This window comes from Haemorhous mexicanus, chromosome 2 (genome assembly GCF_027477595.1).
Source record: "Haemorhous mexicanus isolate bHaeMex1 chromosome 2, bHaeMex1.pri, whole genome shotgun sequence".
NCBI lineage: Eukaryota > Metazoa > Chordata > Aves > Passeriformes > Fringillidae > Haemorhous > Haemorhous mexicanus.
The window spans coordinates 107,509,745-107,528,557 of record NC_082342.1 but is presented as its reverse complement, the minus strand read 5'-3'; positions in this window follow the sequence as shown (position 1 = coordinate 107,528,557).

Below are 18,813 nucleotides of genomic sequence, written 5' to 3'. Positions count from 1 at the left end.
ATTCTGGAGATATTTACAGTGTGTGTAGCAGTAAATCACTTGGACGTAGTTTCCATAGTCCTACTTCTTGCCCATCCTTTCAGTCATTTTTACTACTATTTTACTAGCACAAGACAAGTCAAGGTCACATTGACATTATGGCTGGTTGCCTTGGATTTTCTCTGTGTATAATCCCTATAAATTCCAAATATACCAACCTACAGGAGCATGACAGGAATTTATTAATAAATAAAATTACTCAGAGAAAGGGCATCACTTGTTTTCTTTCTTATAAAATGCCATCACCTGTATATGCTAACCCCCAGTATAAAATAACTTCTTCAGACAATTAAAGGCCATGTATTACTTTACAGAGTCAATATACTGCCCTTGCCCATTTAAATATTTGCATATGTGCCTTGCATATATTTTTAGCAAGAGGTTAAGGAAAAAAAACAATCTTTTTTTCAGCTGGTATTACTCTTTTTTTAAAGATGCTTAAGTTTGCTATGGGTTTTCTGTTCTTCATATCAAATTAATATTTATGAGCTATACAAGAGGAGCCAAAAGCCAGGCAGCTTTATTTAAAGTGCAGCTTTTTGGAGATGAACTATCACTTAGACTGGGTATTGAGGAACTTGAAACTTTTAGAAAATTATATTTAGAAATTCAGGGTTCCATCCTGATTCATGTCACGATTCAGGTCATTCATGAAACCAATTTAATGTAATCTCCAGGAACTGACAATGGGAAACACCATTCTCACCTAAAACCCATACCACATAACTACAGGGAAATGTGCATCTGTAAAAACTTGAGTTAAAATGAAAAAAAAAAACACAAACATAATTTCTCTGACTTGTCATACCTCTGATTAATGTTGATGCTTTGAATTAAGTCAAACACGCTTTTCAGGGTCTTCTTTTGGATGAAAAAATCACAAAGACAGAAGTTCTAACAATCACCATCTAACCTCTGCTGGTACAAAGTTTGTTTTCAAAGAGTTTGGCTAAAAACTTCAGGTATTTTTCAAATAAAGATATTTTGCTTTGGCTTTGCTAACACCACCTTCACCACGTTATTTCCTTCTATAGGTGTAACTAGGGCAGCAACAAGGCAATCTGTGCTAACAGTCTCCAGTCTCTGAAACCACATTCAGATAGATTTCTCAAAGGTCACATATAACTAGTGTGAAATTGTTATCTGCCTCTCTCTGGCTGCCACAAATAACTGTGCCATATAATCTCAGCTGTAAATGAACCAAGCTCCATCTTAAGACAGGGCAAAACACTTGGCAACAGTGGCACCTGTTCCTCCACTCTTTAAAAGGAATTTGGAAAGCACAGAAGGATTGTAAGTGTGCAGCTGTGCAGCCCACTTATGCTGGACCAACATACCTGTTGCATTACTGAGAAAGAAGGCATTTGGATTGTGAAGGCTAGAGATGAAAATATGTATGTCTGGTGTGGGAGATGTTAAAATATGTCTGGTTTCCCATTGAGGTTTTTCTCCTTTACCATTTTTAGTGCTATCAGAAGGAATTTATCTAATTCTCCCTGTTCTGCATCACCCTGGACATTAGGTCTGATCCAAACTTAGTAGGAGAGCTCAAAGGTAAGGGACTATTTGCATCAGCCTGGCTTCTCTAAGAAGGATGCTCTGAAGAAAGGTCATTGAACAGATGTTTGATATGTTTGCTATGAAAGGTGAACACTTAAACACAGAGAGAAAGTATAACATTCTCCTTTCTTTCCCTGCAATTTTCCACATCTCTAGCTTGTCAATTGCACTCACATTACCAATTTAATTAATCAATATAGTTCACTGTGTGAGTAGCTTTTTTACAGTAGGAGATCAATCTGTTAATGAAAAAAAGGCATTTGGAGAGGTATTATGCTTTCAGAGAAGAATAGGATGATTTTCTAAGACATAAAAGAAGGTTTCTGAAAAACAGCTTGTAAGGAAATACTTGTGGTTGATTATAAAAGGTATGTTTGCAGCTCACACATAAGGCCACCAACTTTGGACCGTGGAGGTTGATGTTCAATAGCAAAAATATTTATTTTTAACACAAATTACCTCATAGTATAGAACACAGACAAAATAAACGTTTTAAAATAGGGTAAAACAAATTGTTTTCAAAAAAGTAGAAGAGTGGAATACATTTCATCCATCTTTGAAGTAAGATTCTCCATCTCACTTCAAAATTTGTGACAATGTAAAGTTTTCTGAAGTCAGGTCTTCAGAAAAGAGATGTGACCTGATTAGATAAAAAGTCTTCTTCATAAAACTACAAGATACAAGACAAATAACTTCACTCTCTTCCCTATCTAGTATTGTTAAAATGAAAAATGCACTTGACTAAATCACTTCAGATGTCATACAAAGGGGAAACTGACTATATCTTCATGCTTCTATAGAAGTCAGATCATTTTTATTTAAATATAACTCCACTTGCAAAAATTAAAACTGTGCTTCCCTAAGTCATAATATTTAAACTCTGGACACTGAAAACCTATTAGAGAAAATATTTTCCTTTTCAAAAATGCATTTTTGAACTGAAATTCATCCAATGTAAATATAGTACAGTGTTAAACATTACCTCCCAAAGACTCCTACCATTTTAATCTGGCAATCACAATGTTACATAATTTATATAAATGTTGGTACAAACTGACAAGTACAAATCTAAAAGTTAATACTGAAATTGAATGAAATACAATCATGTTTGAAAAGGAACCTCAAATTAATAAACTTGATCATGTATGGAGAAGACAATTGATTCAGCACTAATAAATACAGGAAGCTGGAACAAATGCTTCCCAGTGGACACCACCACTTCACTTACCCCACTGGAAGTCCACTGTCATTACTCTATTTAACACAACTTCTTATTTCAGAAAAGTAAAATAGTTTCAACTTCACTTTTTAAACTTCATTTAGGAGACCATGATCTGTTGGCATACTAGTGGAAAGCAGTTCAGATCTCAGGATATTAAATGAATTTTCATTACAGAAGAGGTACATTTTTTAGAAATGTTTTTGCCATTAAGACAATCACTCTCCCTTCTCTAGCCTTTTATTGCATATTCAAGTGGATTTTTAGGACTTCATCTACCCATGGCAAACAAAATTTTGCTGCTGGACACTGCTCTGTCAGTTCCAAATGATGAACTGTAGAGATCTGGGGAAAAAACAGGTGTCTTTGTTGTTCAAGTAAATGAATACGTGCTTGTAGTTCGCAGGCTACATATTTTGTTTGCATTTCCCAGCCTAAATATCAAGTCAGGTCTGTCAGTAATCATAGCAATTATCGAACTACTGCTTAAAAAATGTTGAAGTAGAACATGAGAGTATTAACAAGTCCTGTCCCAAGGCTTTTGTTAGATGAGAAACTGATGAAACCAAGGATCACCTTTGAGCAAGGCCTCCAGTGACCTCCATGGCTCCGAATTTCAACTGTCAGTTCTACGAAATGAAAACCACCAAGTGTCACAGATGGAAGAAAACAGGACAGTGAGCAATGCTGAGACTTTTGGCTGAAAGATGGATGATTTCTCCTAAGAGGTGGAGCAGGATACGAGGTGGGAAGTTTACAGCTTTCAAAGGAAACTGAAAGGAAAAGGTGAGAGTCTACCCTTCTTTTCTGCAAAGCCCCATAGCTCCTTTGCAACAAAAAGGTATGGTTAATAACTTCTCACCTTTTACTGGCTGTGTGCTGAAACCACAAACTGCAGCAGTCAGCTCTGATTCCTAAAAATGCAGAGGAATTCCCTTGTTCTTTCTCCTATCTGTTGGATTTTGTTTTGGGGTTTGGTTGGTTGGTTTTATATTTTTGCAGTAGGTATTTTTTCTATTTGCTTTCCTGGGCTTTGGCTGAATGTATTGCATTCTTAATTTCAATACTGTTGCTTGTTTCATTACAGCATGCACACTAATAGATTTATTATTGAATTACACTGCTTTTTACACACCAATTAAGCACACCAGTTATATAATACCACATTCCACATGCACAACACTTAAAGTATGATGTTTTTGTCCTATCTTGATATCTTCCAGATATTCTTACAGGCATTTTCCTATAGACTGTGGACAGCATCAACATGGATGGAATGGAAGTTAATGAAGTTAGTGCATATTGGTTTATGTGGAAAAGTTTCAGGGGGGGGGGGAGAGCTACAGAAGTGGCTTCTGTGAGGAGAAACCAGAAGCTGCTCTGATGTCAAACAGAATCATTTCCAGCTGGCTCCAAGACAAACCAAAGCTGAGATAATCAGAGATACTGGTAGCATCACTGTACTAACATATTAAGGAAAGGTAGGAAAGCTGAACTACAGCTGAGAAAAGGAAGTGAGAATGTGTGAGAGAAAAAGGTCTGCAGACTCCAAGGTCACTGAAGAAGGAGGGGCAGCAGATGCTCTAGATGCAGAGATTCCCCTTCAGCCCATGACGCACATCATGATGCACACCATGATGTACTAGGAAGTTCACTCCTACAGAAGGGAGCCCATGGAGGTCCACAGGAGAGCAGATATCCACCTGCAGCCCCTGGAGGACCCACACTAGAGCAGGTGGATGCACCTGAAGTAGGCTGTGACCCCATGGGGAGCTCATGCTGGAGCAGGTTTTCTTGTGATTCATGGTGCAGGACTTGTGATCCATGCTGGAGCAGTCTGTTCCTGAAGGACTGCACCCCACGGAAATGATCCACATAAGAGAAGTTTATGAAGGACAATGTACCATGGAAGGGACTCCACAGTGTATCTAAGGAAGGAGAAAAGCAGAGGAAAAGTGTTATTATCTGACTGAAAACCCCATTCCCTGTTTCCCTGAGCTGGTCAGTGGGGAGGAGGTAGAGAAGTCAGGAATAAAGCTGAGCCTGGACAAAAGGAAGGAAGAAGTGGGGGGAAAGTGTGTTGAGGGTTTTTTTATTCGTCATTATTCCACTCTTTTATTATTTGTCAGTAAAATACAAAATTCACTTACCTGAGTTGAGGTTTTTATTCCCATGATGGCAATTGTTGAGTGAGCTCCTTAATCTTACCTTGTATTAGCTCTTTGTATTTTCTGCCCTGTCCTACTAAGAATTATGCTTTTTTCTATCTCTCTATCTGGCAAATATTCTTACAGGCATTTTCCTATAGACTGTGGACAGCATCAACATGGATGGAATGAAAGTTAACAAATATTGGTTTGCATGGCAAAGTTTTGGTAGCAGGGGGAGCTACAGAAGTGAGGAATTGCTAGAGCAACTTGGTGCATAGCAACCCACCACATAAAATTTACCACAACAATAAAAACTATAATTGTCTAGAGTGTTCCTGTGTTCTGGGTTGTTCAGGTAGATGCCTGGCACAGACATATGACTGAGAGGCAGATATACAAGATAACAGCTAGAGCTGATTAATGGCACTTTGAAACTAATTTCTTCTTAACTAGTTGCTCTGTTCTTCAGGTCAGTTGAAGAAAACCACAGGTATGATGTGTGGATCCTATTTCTTGTTAAGTAAAATGAAGGAGAGGGAAAACTTCACGTTCAGTGCTACCTGGAGCAGTTCAAGAACATTGCAACCCATTGAAAAAAAAAATAAAGGAAATGCAGTATGAAGTTTTCCATTTTGCTGAAACAAATATACTTGACATGAAATCTCAAATAATCTCCCAACCCTCTTCGAATGTATTCCATGTGAAGGAGTTTATTTTTTTCTCTGAATGACACTTTAGGGACAGGCTGCCAAGCCTATTTGTCCCACCATTTGCATTTTGCATGAGGTTTCAACATGCTGTTCAGTTTTCTGGTAGAGAACAGTTTGTTTCCTTTCTTCAGTGAGTTTCCTTTCTGAGAATATGCTGCACTCCCACCATTAGAGGAGCTGCAACCCACACACAAAATTGATCAATATTTCTTAAAAATACCAAAATGAATACTCAATACAACTTAAAAAGTTATATCTAGCATAATTCAACAGGGCCTCTTACAACAGAAGCCTAAGAAGTCAGAAGGCAGTTTTGGGCTATACATTTGTAGAGTTTTGCCAACTGCCTAATTAATCCCACCACTAGATTTGCAAGCAACAGTTCCACTATATATTATCTGAAAAAAAATACCTCAAGCCCTAAAAGCCATTTAAAAGATACAGCCACTTATCTAGTTCTGATGACACTGTGAACCAGAAGAGGGGAGGCCTCAGCCCTCCAAATACTCTCTTGATTCATACTACTGCATAATTTTAGTTTTTATAACTTTGTCTTTAAAATCTTCTACTATAAAAAATTTTAGGTTTTTTTCAATGGAAAAAAAAGAAGCAGCCTAATTTTGTGTTTCCACCATCACAACATCTGAGCTATAGCTTTCTAAAGAAAACATAGGAGCAATAAAATCAGGCATTATCATATTCAAAAGATACCCTAATTCACGCAGAAGAAAGGAATTAGCAACAGGTGAAATATGTCCTTTAGAATAACAACTAGAATTAATCTTTGCCATAAGACTCTGTAATATTTCCTCATTGTCTTCAGTGAAATATGCTGTTATCTTCATATATGAAATACCTAATAATTTTAAATTACTAGATTTTCATAATGCATTTACTTTGAACAGATTTATTAATAATCTATTCTGCATATGGGACAACTCACTGACAGTATATCAGAAAATTATCCAGATCTATTATTTCCTGCCGTAACTATTTTCTTCTTTTATTTTTCCTTTCATTTCCCCTTCCTCCCCTCCCATTATCTATTGGCTCTTGCACAATAATAGACAAGGCAGAGTTTTATTTTATGAAGACTGTGTGTGTCAGGTTTCAATGCAGAAGGAATTCCTGTAGGTAAACTATCTGCATATTCAAGCTTTTCATTTCCAGCATGCAAAAAGAGAGATGGTGTTCTTCACTACTGAGGGGAATTCAGGACGGTCTCTTTCTGGAACTGGAAAACTGTTTACCCAAATGCATCTTTCAAAGGGCAACTAGAAGACAAATAAAATGAGGAAACAGTTCTAGGCAAGACGTTCCAAACCAGAACTTGTCTGCATTGCCATTTACACTTTGGATTGAAAGAAGTCTGAATTAAGGATGACTAATAAATTCAGACTGATACTCTTTATAAATAAAAAGAGACTTATTTACATTTAACCTAATTTGAAGAGGAACTGAGTATCTTCAGGTCCTTCTAGCTCCAACTGAAGATGAAAGATTCACTGTTCTCTGTATTCATAAAGAGCAGCTGCACCAATCTTCTAGGAAATTTACAGAAAATAAAACAACTCCAATAAAATTCTGTTTCCTTAGAATACCATCTTTTTCAATGAAAAGTGGATGAGACTAAAAATCACAGACACTGAGGAACAAGTAATCTACAGCTCATGTGATCAGAATTTTAATAAAAAATTTAAAATACTAAATATCATTAATTGTGTTTTCCAAATCAACAAAGCAAACATGAAAAAAAAAAATAAATTCACTAATATTGCACAGTATTTCAGATAACAATAAAGTTTTTCTAGCTTGAAAATAGTTTCATTTAGTCATCTTTCCTCCTTCAGTTTCTGGAATTTTAATTTAGAGATTATATTTTCTATCTCCAAGTAAAAACTATCATCCTTCAGTAAACATAAGCTGACACTTCATTCTGATGAGGATCATTGAGATGTGTTAGCTCTTCCTTGACAGTTTCTTTTGAGAAATAATTTTGTTTACCTTTGTTTTGTTTTCAAAGACATCATTGAATTTGATCACTATTTAATGACAAAGATGCACATTAAAAATCTGCTCCAGTTTTAGGATAAAACCTCTCTGTTAATCCTTCAAGACTTGGCTTCTTGGAGGGAAAGAGCAGGGCCAACAAAAACAACAGTGCAATTCCACACAGAGCGTCCCCATGGTATGGAGGAGAGGCATTACACTGTGTACAGCAGTGTGATGGGAAATTAATCTGTTTTTAGCTATGAAGCTCACAGATATTGTCATATGGCTTGTCTGTGAGCTGTATGTATGCTGTACAGCACGTGAAGTTCAAGGTACCCTTCCTGGGTACAAATAATATCCATTGAAATGTTTCCTCCTTTGGAAAGCACAGAAACTTCAGCTAAATAAATGTGAGAAACCTCAAGTGGATTTCCGTTCTACTTTGTGAGGTGAACTGGTATCTCGTGCAGTGTAACTGGGCCAAGTTAACCAAATACTTTCAACCCATAACATGGACACAAATCCAGTATCAGACACAAAACTACCTATAGGCACACCAGTAGACGTACTAGGCATCTTAAGGTGTGAGTTCACAGAGACAGCACTGGGATGTGACCAGGATTAGATGTTTGTATCTGAAGGAATAATCTAATCTTCTTTGGTCCTATGGAGAGAGGAATTTCAGGAACACAATTCACTTCAGCCCAAGATGGATATGGAATACATGACATGAACCCTGCCCTCAAACTGTCTGCTCATTGGCACTGGCTGCAGACAGCTCACAGTGATCTAGCTGAAGGCAAAATTTAATGTTATAGATGTCTAAAGTTAAGCAAAATGAATCCACACCACTTGATGTCTCAAAGATAATCTGAGACATGAACTTTGTTTATTTATAAAGATACAAAGTCAAAGAAGAAATTCAAGCACAAAGCTCAGAAGAATTTTATCCCCCTTAATGACCTCCCTTTTTAGTAGTAGTTTGGATATTAAATAAGCATAATTTAGTAGAAAATATGTGCATGGGTCACACTGGCACTTTTTGTGGCAACATCAGAGAATCCCAGAATCCCAGAAAATGCTGAGTTGGAAGGGACTGATAAGGACCATAGAGTCCAACTAGTAGCCCTGCACAAGACATCCCTGATTATCACACCGTGTGCCTGAGAGCATTGTCCAAACCCTTCTTGAACTCTGTCAGACTTGGTGCTGTGACCATTTCACTGGAGAGCCTGTTGCAGCGCCCAACCACCCTCTGGATGAAGAACCTCTCAGAAATATCTAAACAAAACCTCTGCTGACATAACTTCAGGCTATTCCCTCAAGTCCTGTCACCAGGCACCACAGAAGGCTGATGTCAGTAGAGAAGATCTGTTGCAGTACTATTTGAAAAGATACCATTACACAAAAAAGTTTTTAAAAGTTTTCTGACACACATCTTAGCCTAACCTGAGGACTACACCCCAGAAGAGCCTGTTCTCAGAGAAATTGCAAACTACTGCAGAGAGTGTGAAAGTCTGTGTCACCCGTGATCACTCTGAGTGCCAGCAATGTCAATAGATGCTTCTGTTGAATTAAGGGTAGTACATATGGTTCTGACTAACAGAGCTACCATTTCAACTTTAGCAATATCGTGATTGTTCATTTTTTTATTCCCAGTAAGGGACACAGCACAGAAAAGACCTCCTGTGTGAGCTAGGGACCTTCAACCAAGCTCTCTCGTTACCATGATTTCAAATGCACAAGCCCTTCAGGGAACATCTGACTACACCTGCTGATTCATCCCGACAGATGCTATCAATTCACAGCACTTTTTCAAGGGAAGTGTTGCAGGAGTAGCTTTAGGCAAGCAGGAGTCATAAAGAGTCCTATGTGCAGTGGAGCCAGGATAAGTTGCTCTCTCTTAAGGGATTCATTCTTGACTACTCCCCTCACAGATCCCTGTTGTTGCCTCTATATGTATGTGTCTATCCACCTCACCAGACCATCTTAACAGATATTACTCTGCTCCTAGTGTTACCCAGGCACCTCATCCCAGCATGTGCTGCAGAGAGACAACCATCCTCTTTGATAATAGGTCAAGTGTTAAGTAAACATAACAATATCACTTCTGACCAAAGGCTGCAGCACAGGCAGTGTCTCTCCAGAGACAGAAAAGACTGTAAGGAAAGCCAAGGGGAACTTTTAACTTTAAGAAGAAAACCAGGATATAGCTATTAGATTTTAGAAAAAAAAGCTGCAGCACTCTTGAATGCTAAGAATAGAAAGCCTTTCTCTTAAGAGCAACACAGAAAGAGAATGCAAGTCCTCTGTCGATGGTAGTCACAATTTAATTACTGCATCCCATGACTTGTGGATTAAGCACCACATCTAAATTGCTTTGCATTTCCTCATGGCACTCATTTCCTCCTTCTTTTCTTGACTGTGAAAGAGAAATGTCTTTACCCATAGTCAGGACTGACCCAGAGGTCCTGCTCAATCCCCTGATTTGCAGACAATAACACTGCAAAAAAAAAAAACCCTTATCACAGTTTCTCATGTACCTGAAAAATTCACTGAATTCCCAATAGCTGGGCACAGTGTGGATAGAACTGGTGTGCTCAAAGGATTACAACATACAGAGGAAGGCTAAATTTCATTCTTCAAGCTAGGTTAGTCAAAGCTTAGTCCAAAACATCAGTTCCTAAACTACAGAAACAGGCTACAATCCCTGTTGTGACAATCAAGAAGTGCAGACAGTCCCAGACAGGGACCTTCTGCCCTTAGCTCTGCAACAGTTCTACAGCAGCACCCCAGCTGTGCATTCCTGTGGCAGCACAAGGCACAACCTGGCTCCCCTTGCACTTACCCTCTTCTAAGCTATAGTCAGAAAGCTACCAGTGCCTGAGCCATCTCGTTCAAAACTAGCACAACTCTGTTTTTACTAGATTCCCACTCACAGCTCTGCCTGTAGGATAAAAGCTTCGTCACACCAAAGGAGTGGGGGAATCCTGTGACATTTAAACAATGAGCAAAACCATGAAGAATACCTAGTAAGTAATAATCCTGTACCAGCTGGAGGGATGCTCTCAGGTACATATTATGATGTAATAAATATTTTTATTTGCCTGATTCAACAAATAATTCTGGGACACCCTCTTCCACAACTAAATTACCATTACATGGGCACTCTGTGGAATATGGAAACATATTTTAAATTTTGTTTTAATACTTATAAAATTACTGAAACAGTGTTGTTTCTAATCCAAATATATTATTCTGTAGCAGCCCTGGATTTGCACAGCAGAATGTCAAAGCTTTTTCATTGCTAATCTGAGAAGTAATATATTTTAACTAAATGATCTACCAATACATATTACAAATTATTAGTTGCCAATTAGATACATTAGTAATACAGATAATTATATGTTTCAAGTAACAAACCTGTACTTTGACTTGCATTTACAGATTAATTAGCACTTCTGGAAAGTTTCTAGAAATTGAGCATTCAAAGTCGCAGTAACAAAGTAGTTTTGATCCCGTTCTTTCTCACCCTTCTTTTATCCTGTAAATTTTATTCTCCACACATGTTACACCCTAATGGGGACTATTATTCCTCTCAGAAACACATATATTTTTCGTTATGGAGAGTTCTGCAAATAATTTATTTTGCACCTTAAAAATACAGCAAAATAATCCAAAAATCTTCTCATCACCATGAGATGAGAAACTTATTTTTTCAAGATAACAATTCATCCTGTTCCAAGGGCCTGGATTGTAAAGAGCAGAACTATTTGGTGGCCTTGTTGAAAATGGTTTGCTTTATAATCATATGAAAGTGTCATTAGGAAAGGGATTTGAACCCAGTGTGGACTAAGAGAGCAACTAGTGAAATGTAAGAAATATTCCTCCATTAATGGAGGCTTCAAACCAAAATGCAAAATCAGAATCCTGTTCCTCCACAGCACTTTGAGGGCTTTAGTTATGCACTAATTACAACATGCATTGAAACAAAAACAAAACACAAACCTTTGAAAGTCATTCAGCTTGAATTCTTGCCCTCTGGACAGCTCTATGGCAAAGATCAGCTCTTTTTCTGGGAGGCCAGTGACAAAGGACAGAATTTTTACCTGTGACTGAGCACATCCAAGAATGGGTTTTGGTCTATTTTCATAAATTCTAGAAAAAGGCTTTTAGAGGTGTCTGTGTGGAGATGAGCAGAAGGAATGCTGTTCTCTGAAATCCTAAATGAAAGAGTTTTTAATGATTTCTGCTGATGAAAATTCTAACATTTAGTTATGTCTCAGGACCTACAACAACACAGATAAAATAGGAACTGTGAATCTTATGATACATGGGAATTATTGGGTGTCTGTGATGTCTAATTTTTTTTCCTATGTAAGGGTGAGGGACCAACTGCAATTTTAAAAAGCAAGAAAACCATTACTAAGGAAGCAGATCTTACAAACTGCATCCTTCATACTAATAGTGTGGGCTTCACCAACAGCTTTTGGTTTTTAACTTTATGAATGGAGTTATCTTAATACATTATAAGGTTTCTATATTTAATTTGGCATGACCTATTTACTTAAGGAACTATTCAACCAGTATTGGAATGAAACATAAACCTATTCATAGCTTACTAGCAGATCCTCCTTCATCCATTAGCCATGAAAGGCATTGCAACCATTTAATGTTCTATTCTCTTTATTAAAACCAGAGATAGAGAGTTAGAGAGTTATATAGTGAGATACAAAATAAATAATATATACACCTAAGTCACATATGAGAGAGGGTTTGACCTTCAGAACACTTTTCTAGCTATAGGGAAATACAGAAATCAAATAAAGTCATTTGTTTTTTGCTACCTTCTACAACAAATGTCCTTCTTCTGCTCTGAAATGCCTTTCAGAAGGGTAGTGCAAGCCAAACTGAATTGCATAATTTGAATTAAATAATATGCTTTTAAAAAAATTATGTCTCCTGTACAGTAAGGGCAGCCCTAGCATAGGTTTGCACAGAGAAAGAAATTATTTCTCATCTTTCACTCTTATTTTACTGTGTTTATTCAATATTCCATGGAGGCAAGCCAATGATTTTCCCAAACAGAAACTGTGAAGGAAATCAGCACTGTGCAATTCAAACTTTCTGTTAAAATATCAGTGTTGTTAAGTGTTTGTGCAGCTTTTGAAATGCCTTCTAGAGGGCTGATAAGGGAATAAACTGAAAAAAAAGATAAGCTGGAATCCACTATGCTTCATATATAACCCCTTTAGGAATGCAGCTGACTGTTCAAGAACACAGGATGACAGAAAGAGTGAGCACAAATTCCAGCTTCAATTCACTCTTGGGCTTTTGCTGTCATGAACAGCAGCATCACCATTTGCTTGCTGTGCTGTGCACCATATCAATACAGGGTAAGGAAAAGAGCCCCACAAAGCTTCCACTTCCAGCTTAAAAGTGTTCTTTTCATGTCATTTCCCAGAGGACATTTTCTCCTCTGTTTTCAGAGAGGGATTGTGGAACACTCCTGATTTACAGCATGTCCTGCATAATACATACACATGCAGCTGGAGTTCCACAAGATTACAGTCAAGCACTATCCAACACTGCTCAAAAACCAGGATGTGCCAGAGCACTCAGGAGAACACCCCTCTCCTTTCCTTCATCACTCACTGACACCCAGCACTCCAGACTCTGAGGAGAAGAAAGAAATACAAGTCTTTAGTCCAAAGAATACTAACCTTTAAAACACAGTCAACGTAGCAAAATTTCAATGTCAAAAGCTACTATACATTTGATACAATATTAGATTACCTTACATGATATTAAACAGGGAATTTGTGATCCCTTATCTAATATAACCAAATTTCCATTTTAGGCCATGCCAGAATAAACTATGGCTCCCTGCTACATTTGTCAACACAATTCAGTTCCCAATTACTCTTCCTTTAGACTCTAAACCTCTAACTAGAAAGCCCTTAGATGGGCAACCAGCACAACAGATAAGTGGAATTTATAAAATTATTCACTTTTCCCCTTACTTAATTAAAAAACTTGTTAATAACCTGTTACTAAGCAGCACAGAAGTGCCTACACCACTAGCTATAAACAGGAAAACTGTATTCCTTTGCAAGTTCATCACTTTGTATTACCTTTGAACCCTATCTTTGTTTCCTGTATTCTCATTTGAGAATTTCTGTCTGCCCTTTGTGACCACAGCACACAGAAAGCAATTTTTAACAGTATTTTTTTGCAAGGTATTGTAAATATGTATGTTCCAGGAACCTTAAAGTTGTTAAACTGAAGGGGGGAAAAAAAGGCATGTAATTTTAAAAAATTAAATGCTCTTTTTTGATGCACTGTTTGATACAACATAAATACAGCATTTCCTGCCTACTGCTAGAATTTGCTTGAAATTCAGGGGTTTTGGGTTTAACACCTTTGTGGTGTTTGTAGTATAGCATTTCTGCTGCAATATTCTATTATTTTCTCTAGCTACAAATATTTTCTGAAAGAAGCAAGAAATAATAAGTTTTAAAACATAAAATCTCTCTGAATATCATCAGAGATGAGCTATAAACTGACAACTTTGAGACTTCTTAAATAAAACATTGCTTTTATAGTGGAAAGCACAAGCTGACTTAAATACAAGGGAAACCATAAAGTTTTCCTCTAATTCATATGGGTAAGTCAGAGTCATTAATGCATGCTCATGAGAGGATTTTGAAAATCTTGCAGAAATATTCCTGAGAAGAAACAACCATGTGTTTTCAGCCATAGGCCCTTACTTTCATGCTCTGCTGTGATTCACAACTGTGCATACCAGCTGAGAGTGCTGGTCAGACCTTTGGTTACAAGCTTTAGGATTGGTCTTGATGATCTTAAAAATCTATTTCAACCTTATGATTCTATGAAATTATTTCAAAGACAGTCACAAAAATGCCAATATGTCCATTCCAAGTCTTGGGGTGCTCCTAACAGCAGGCTGGATCTTAAAAATGTAGCCAAACACCTAGATTCTAACTTTGACATATATAACTAATTGAATGGTTAGGAAAATGAAAGTGACAAAAGTATGGTAATACTACACTTAGAGCTCCTCCAACCAACAGCAGGAGCAGTCTGCTTCTATTCCAATCCTGTTCATTTCAGGAAATATTCAGTTGGGTCAAAAAAGAGCAAAGCTTTTGCTAAATCAGGCCATGACACATTTTATAATTTTGAATGAAATCCTGACATTGTGTAAATTTGTGTTTGCTGAGAAGTGCTGGCAGTATGACTTACTGGGAAACGAGAAAGCTGGGACCCCAGAGTCTGGAGAGAAAAGGTTTTTTACTTATGGAAAGGACAAGTTGAGGATATACAGAACGAGAATTGACAGGCATACCCTTAACTTCAGCAAAGGGTCTTGAATTACTCTACCTTTGCTACTTTAATTCATTTACTTAAAATTTCCCCTGGCACCTACCCTGGTCTATAATCATCTCACATCATGAAATTCACATTTAAAATCTTCAGTAATTCAGCTGTTCAATTAGCCAATCAATTATTCAGCTATTGATCTGGCCCACAAGAAAAATAAAACTTAAATGGATGGACAGTTAAATTTTCACGAACAGAGGAACCTGTGTTGCTGATTACAACTTAGATTTGATCTCTGCCCAGGCACAATACCAGGCAAAGGTCAGGGGAAGCCTTTTTTTTTCCCCCTTTGCAGTTCTTAGATTAGCTCTGCTATAGTTCCAGAAAATTAGAAATACCTGAAAGTTTATGTCTCTTTGTCAGCACGAGTAACATTACAGGTGATGCTTATCTACCTCACTGGCTTCTTGCTTAGGAAATGATTATTGAAATGATGCTTTGGTCTGGAGACAACTAAACACTGCTCTAAAAGGTATAATAGAAATTTTAAACCTCAGTTGCATTGTTTTGCTCCTTGCTTTTCCTATTCTAGATGTAATTTTTTTCATAAGGGAGCCTTCCAAATGTTTTCTCTTTCCTCTTAAAAGCTACTTATTTCTGATCTACATCTTTCTTTTTAAGCTCCTTATTTCTGATCTACATCTTTCTTTTTAACCCTGCTACCAAGCAGTTCCTCCTCCTCCCTTCCTCAGTGATCACTATGCTGAAAGTCCATCTCTTTCAATATCCTTTCACGAGAGCAATGCTGAAGGTTTGTACAAGGACTGTGCTTGCTTGGAAACCATTCCTACAGTTAGTCACTAGTGTCCCAAAGCACCAAGAAATATTAAATGACTTGGCCAACTAAGTTCATCCCAGGACACAGAATTATTCCTGCAGATACTCCAACTTCTCTGCTGCTTAAACCCTGCCACCACTAGTTTCATACCCTCCTGTCAGCTCAAAAAGGGGAAAGGGCCACCAGTCAGTTACTGACACACCAGCAGAGCATTACATGATATTTTGAAAATAAAACCTTTTTTCTACTGTCACAGCCCCTAGATTTTCATTTTATCTTATTTCAGGAAGGGAGGAAGGAAGGGAATAAAGGAGAATACTTTACACACTTTCTAGAAATGAAGACAACTATTTTCAAAACATTTTCTGATGAACAACGGGTATCACAAGATTTGGCATTTTTGTGAGAATAAGAATAGCAAAGAAAAGTGAGTGGAAAGTGAGTCACCACTGGGTCTCAACCAGCAGTATCCCTGCACTAACCCAGTACAGGTTATAAAATAATCCAAAAGGGGCAAGATGCCTGGATTTCCTAAAACAGCTCTTAGTAGAGTTATATGGTTCTTACCACATTTACCAGTGCCCATCAGCCGAGCCCACTCATTTTGACTATTACTGGTTCTGTCCCAGGCTGATAAAAGTTCAAAGACCTACTTTAAGGAAGGGAGAGGAGGAGAGAGGTCATGCAAAACATGTGATGTGTAGCACACAAGCACATACCCCTGTAAGCTATTTTAGCTCTCCCATAAGGGGGTTTTCCCAATTCTGGTTATAGGAAACAGAGCAGCCATTGTTTTGCATGAGTGTAGCAAAGTGTTACTTATTCAAAAAATACCCACATGCTACCAAATGTATCCATTTTGAGAACAAGCTTTCAATACAGTGAAACATTTCTAATCAGTAATTTGTAGCTTGTGATCATTAAATTGCAACACAGTGCCTTTACCTCAAGAATACAAACAATGGCACTTAAGCCAAAAGAAAAAAAGTACAACTTGTCTAATTTTCAGTTTAATGTGTACCAAATTTGTGTAAGGTTTTGTAGATAATATTTTTTCTAGTAAAGCACAAGCATACAAATAATAAATTAACTTCATCAAATTATTGGGAAATATTCATTGAAGAGGAAAAAATCAGTAACTTTAATGCCAATAGAACTCAAATCATAAAATTGCCAATGAATGGCTTATTCGTTACTTTTCAAGGCATTGAATAATTGACATACCCTGAGGAATAATTACAGGCTATGTTAAGATGACAGGAGTTAAAATTCGAAAAGCTTAGAGTGCATGCCATAAAGTGCCAAAGACACATTGAATGAGCCCAAATTTCCTTTGCAGCTATTCTCATCCCACATTTATCCTCCCTGTTATCTATCCACAAAGAACAACAAAGTACCTTCAATCTAAATCAACCTGAATGTTTTGGCCTATGGACAACTTTGACAGTAAAATGCACCTACAAAGGATCCAAAGAATAGGGCAATGGCAGTGTTTTCCAGAGCAATGTGACTGCAGTTTCTTTGATTTATTTGACTTGAAAGAAGGTGGTACATCTTTTCAGAGTTATGGGGTTTTTTTCTCTGCCATTATTCATTTTATTCTGCCCAAAGATCCATGTTTTAGCTTATGCTGGAAGCTGTGGCCTCAGTCCAATAACTGGTTGCTGTATTGGGTTCTCTTGGCCATGTTTTGATAGCAGTGGGACTGCAGGGGTAGCTTCTGTGAGAATCTGCTGGAAGCTTCCCCCATGTCCCACAGACCCAATCCAAGCTGGCTCCAAGATGGACCCACTGCTGGCCACAGTTGAGCCCATCAGCAATATTGGCAGCACCTCTGAGATAACTGAGTGAAGAGGGAAGAAAATCACTGCACAGAGCAACTGCAACCCCAGAAGAGAGGAGTGAGAACATGTAGAGTGACAGCCCTGCAGACACCAAGGTCAGGGCGGCAGGAGGGGCTCCAGGTGCCAGAGATGAGATTCCTCCACACTCTGTGGTGAAGACCATAGTGAGGAAGGCTGTGCCCCTGCAGCCAATAGAGGTCCACACTGCAGCCAATATGAACCTGCCTTGTGTGGAAGGCCTCATGCTGGAGAAAGTGGATGTCCAAAGGAGGCTGTGACTTCATAGGTATTCATGCTGGAGCAAGACCCTAGCAGAATCTATGGCCCCATGGAGAGAAAAGCCCACACTGGAGCAGGTTTGTTGGCAGGACTTGTTACCCCATGGGGGATCCACAATGGAGGAGCCTGTTCCTGAAGGACTGCTCCCACAGAAGGGTCTTATATTGGAGTAGTTTGTGAAGAACTGCAGCCCATGGGAAGGACTCACCTTGGATAGTTCATGGAGGACTGTCTCCTATTGAAGAGACTCCATGATGGAGCAGGGGAAGAGTGAGGAGTTTTTCCTCTGAGGAGGAAGGAACAGCAGAGACATGTGATGAATTGACCAAGTCCCAATTCCCCAGCTCCCTAAGTCACTGCAGAGGAGGAGGCAGAGAAATCAAGAGGAAAGTTGAGTGCAAGAAAAGGTGAGGGGTGGAGAGAAGATTTTAAGATTTGGTTTTATTTTCTCATTAACTTACTCTGATTTTATTTGTAATAAATTCAACGAATTAATTTTCCCAAGTTGAATCTGTTTTGTCCGTGACTGGTGAGTGTAACTGGCGAGTGATCTCTCCCCATCCTTATCTCAGCTCACAAGTCTTTCATTATATTTCCTCTTCTCTGTCCAGTTGAGGAGGGGAGTGACAGGGCAGCTTTGGTGGCTACCTGGTATCCAGACAGTTGTATTAATCAGTTCAATAATTACTCTCCCTGAAGAGAAACTTCTTGCTTACATGCTACTTTCCTTTTGAGACAGAAAAGACAAAGCCTAACTACAGACCTAAGTAATTACTGGAAAAAAAAATTTATCTGATGCAAAATTTGCTTCATTTTTTTTTTCTCTTTGCTTTTCTTA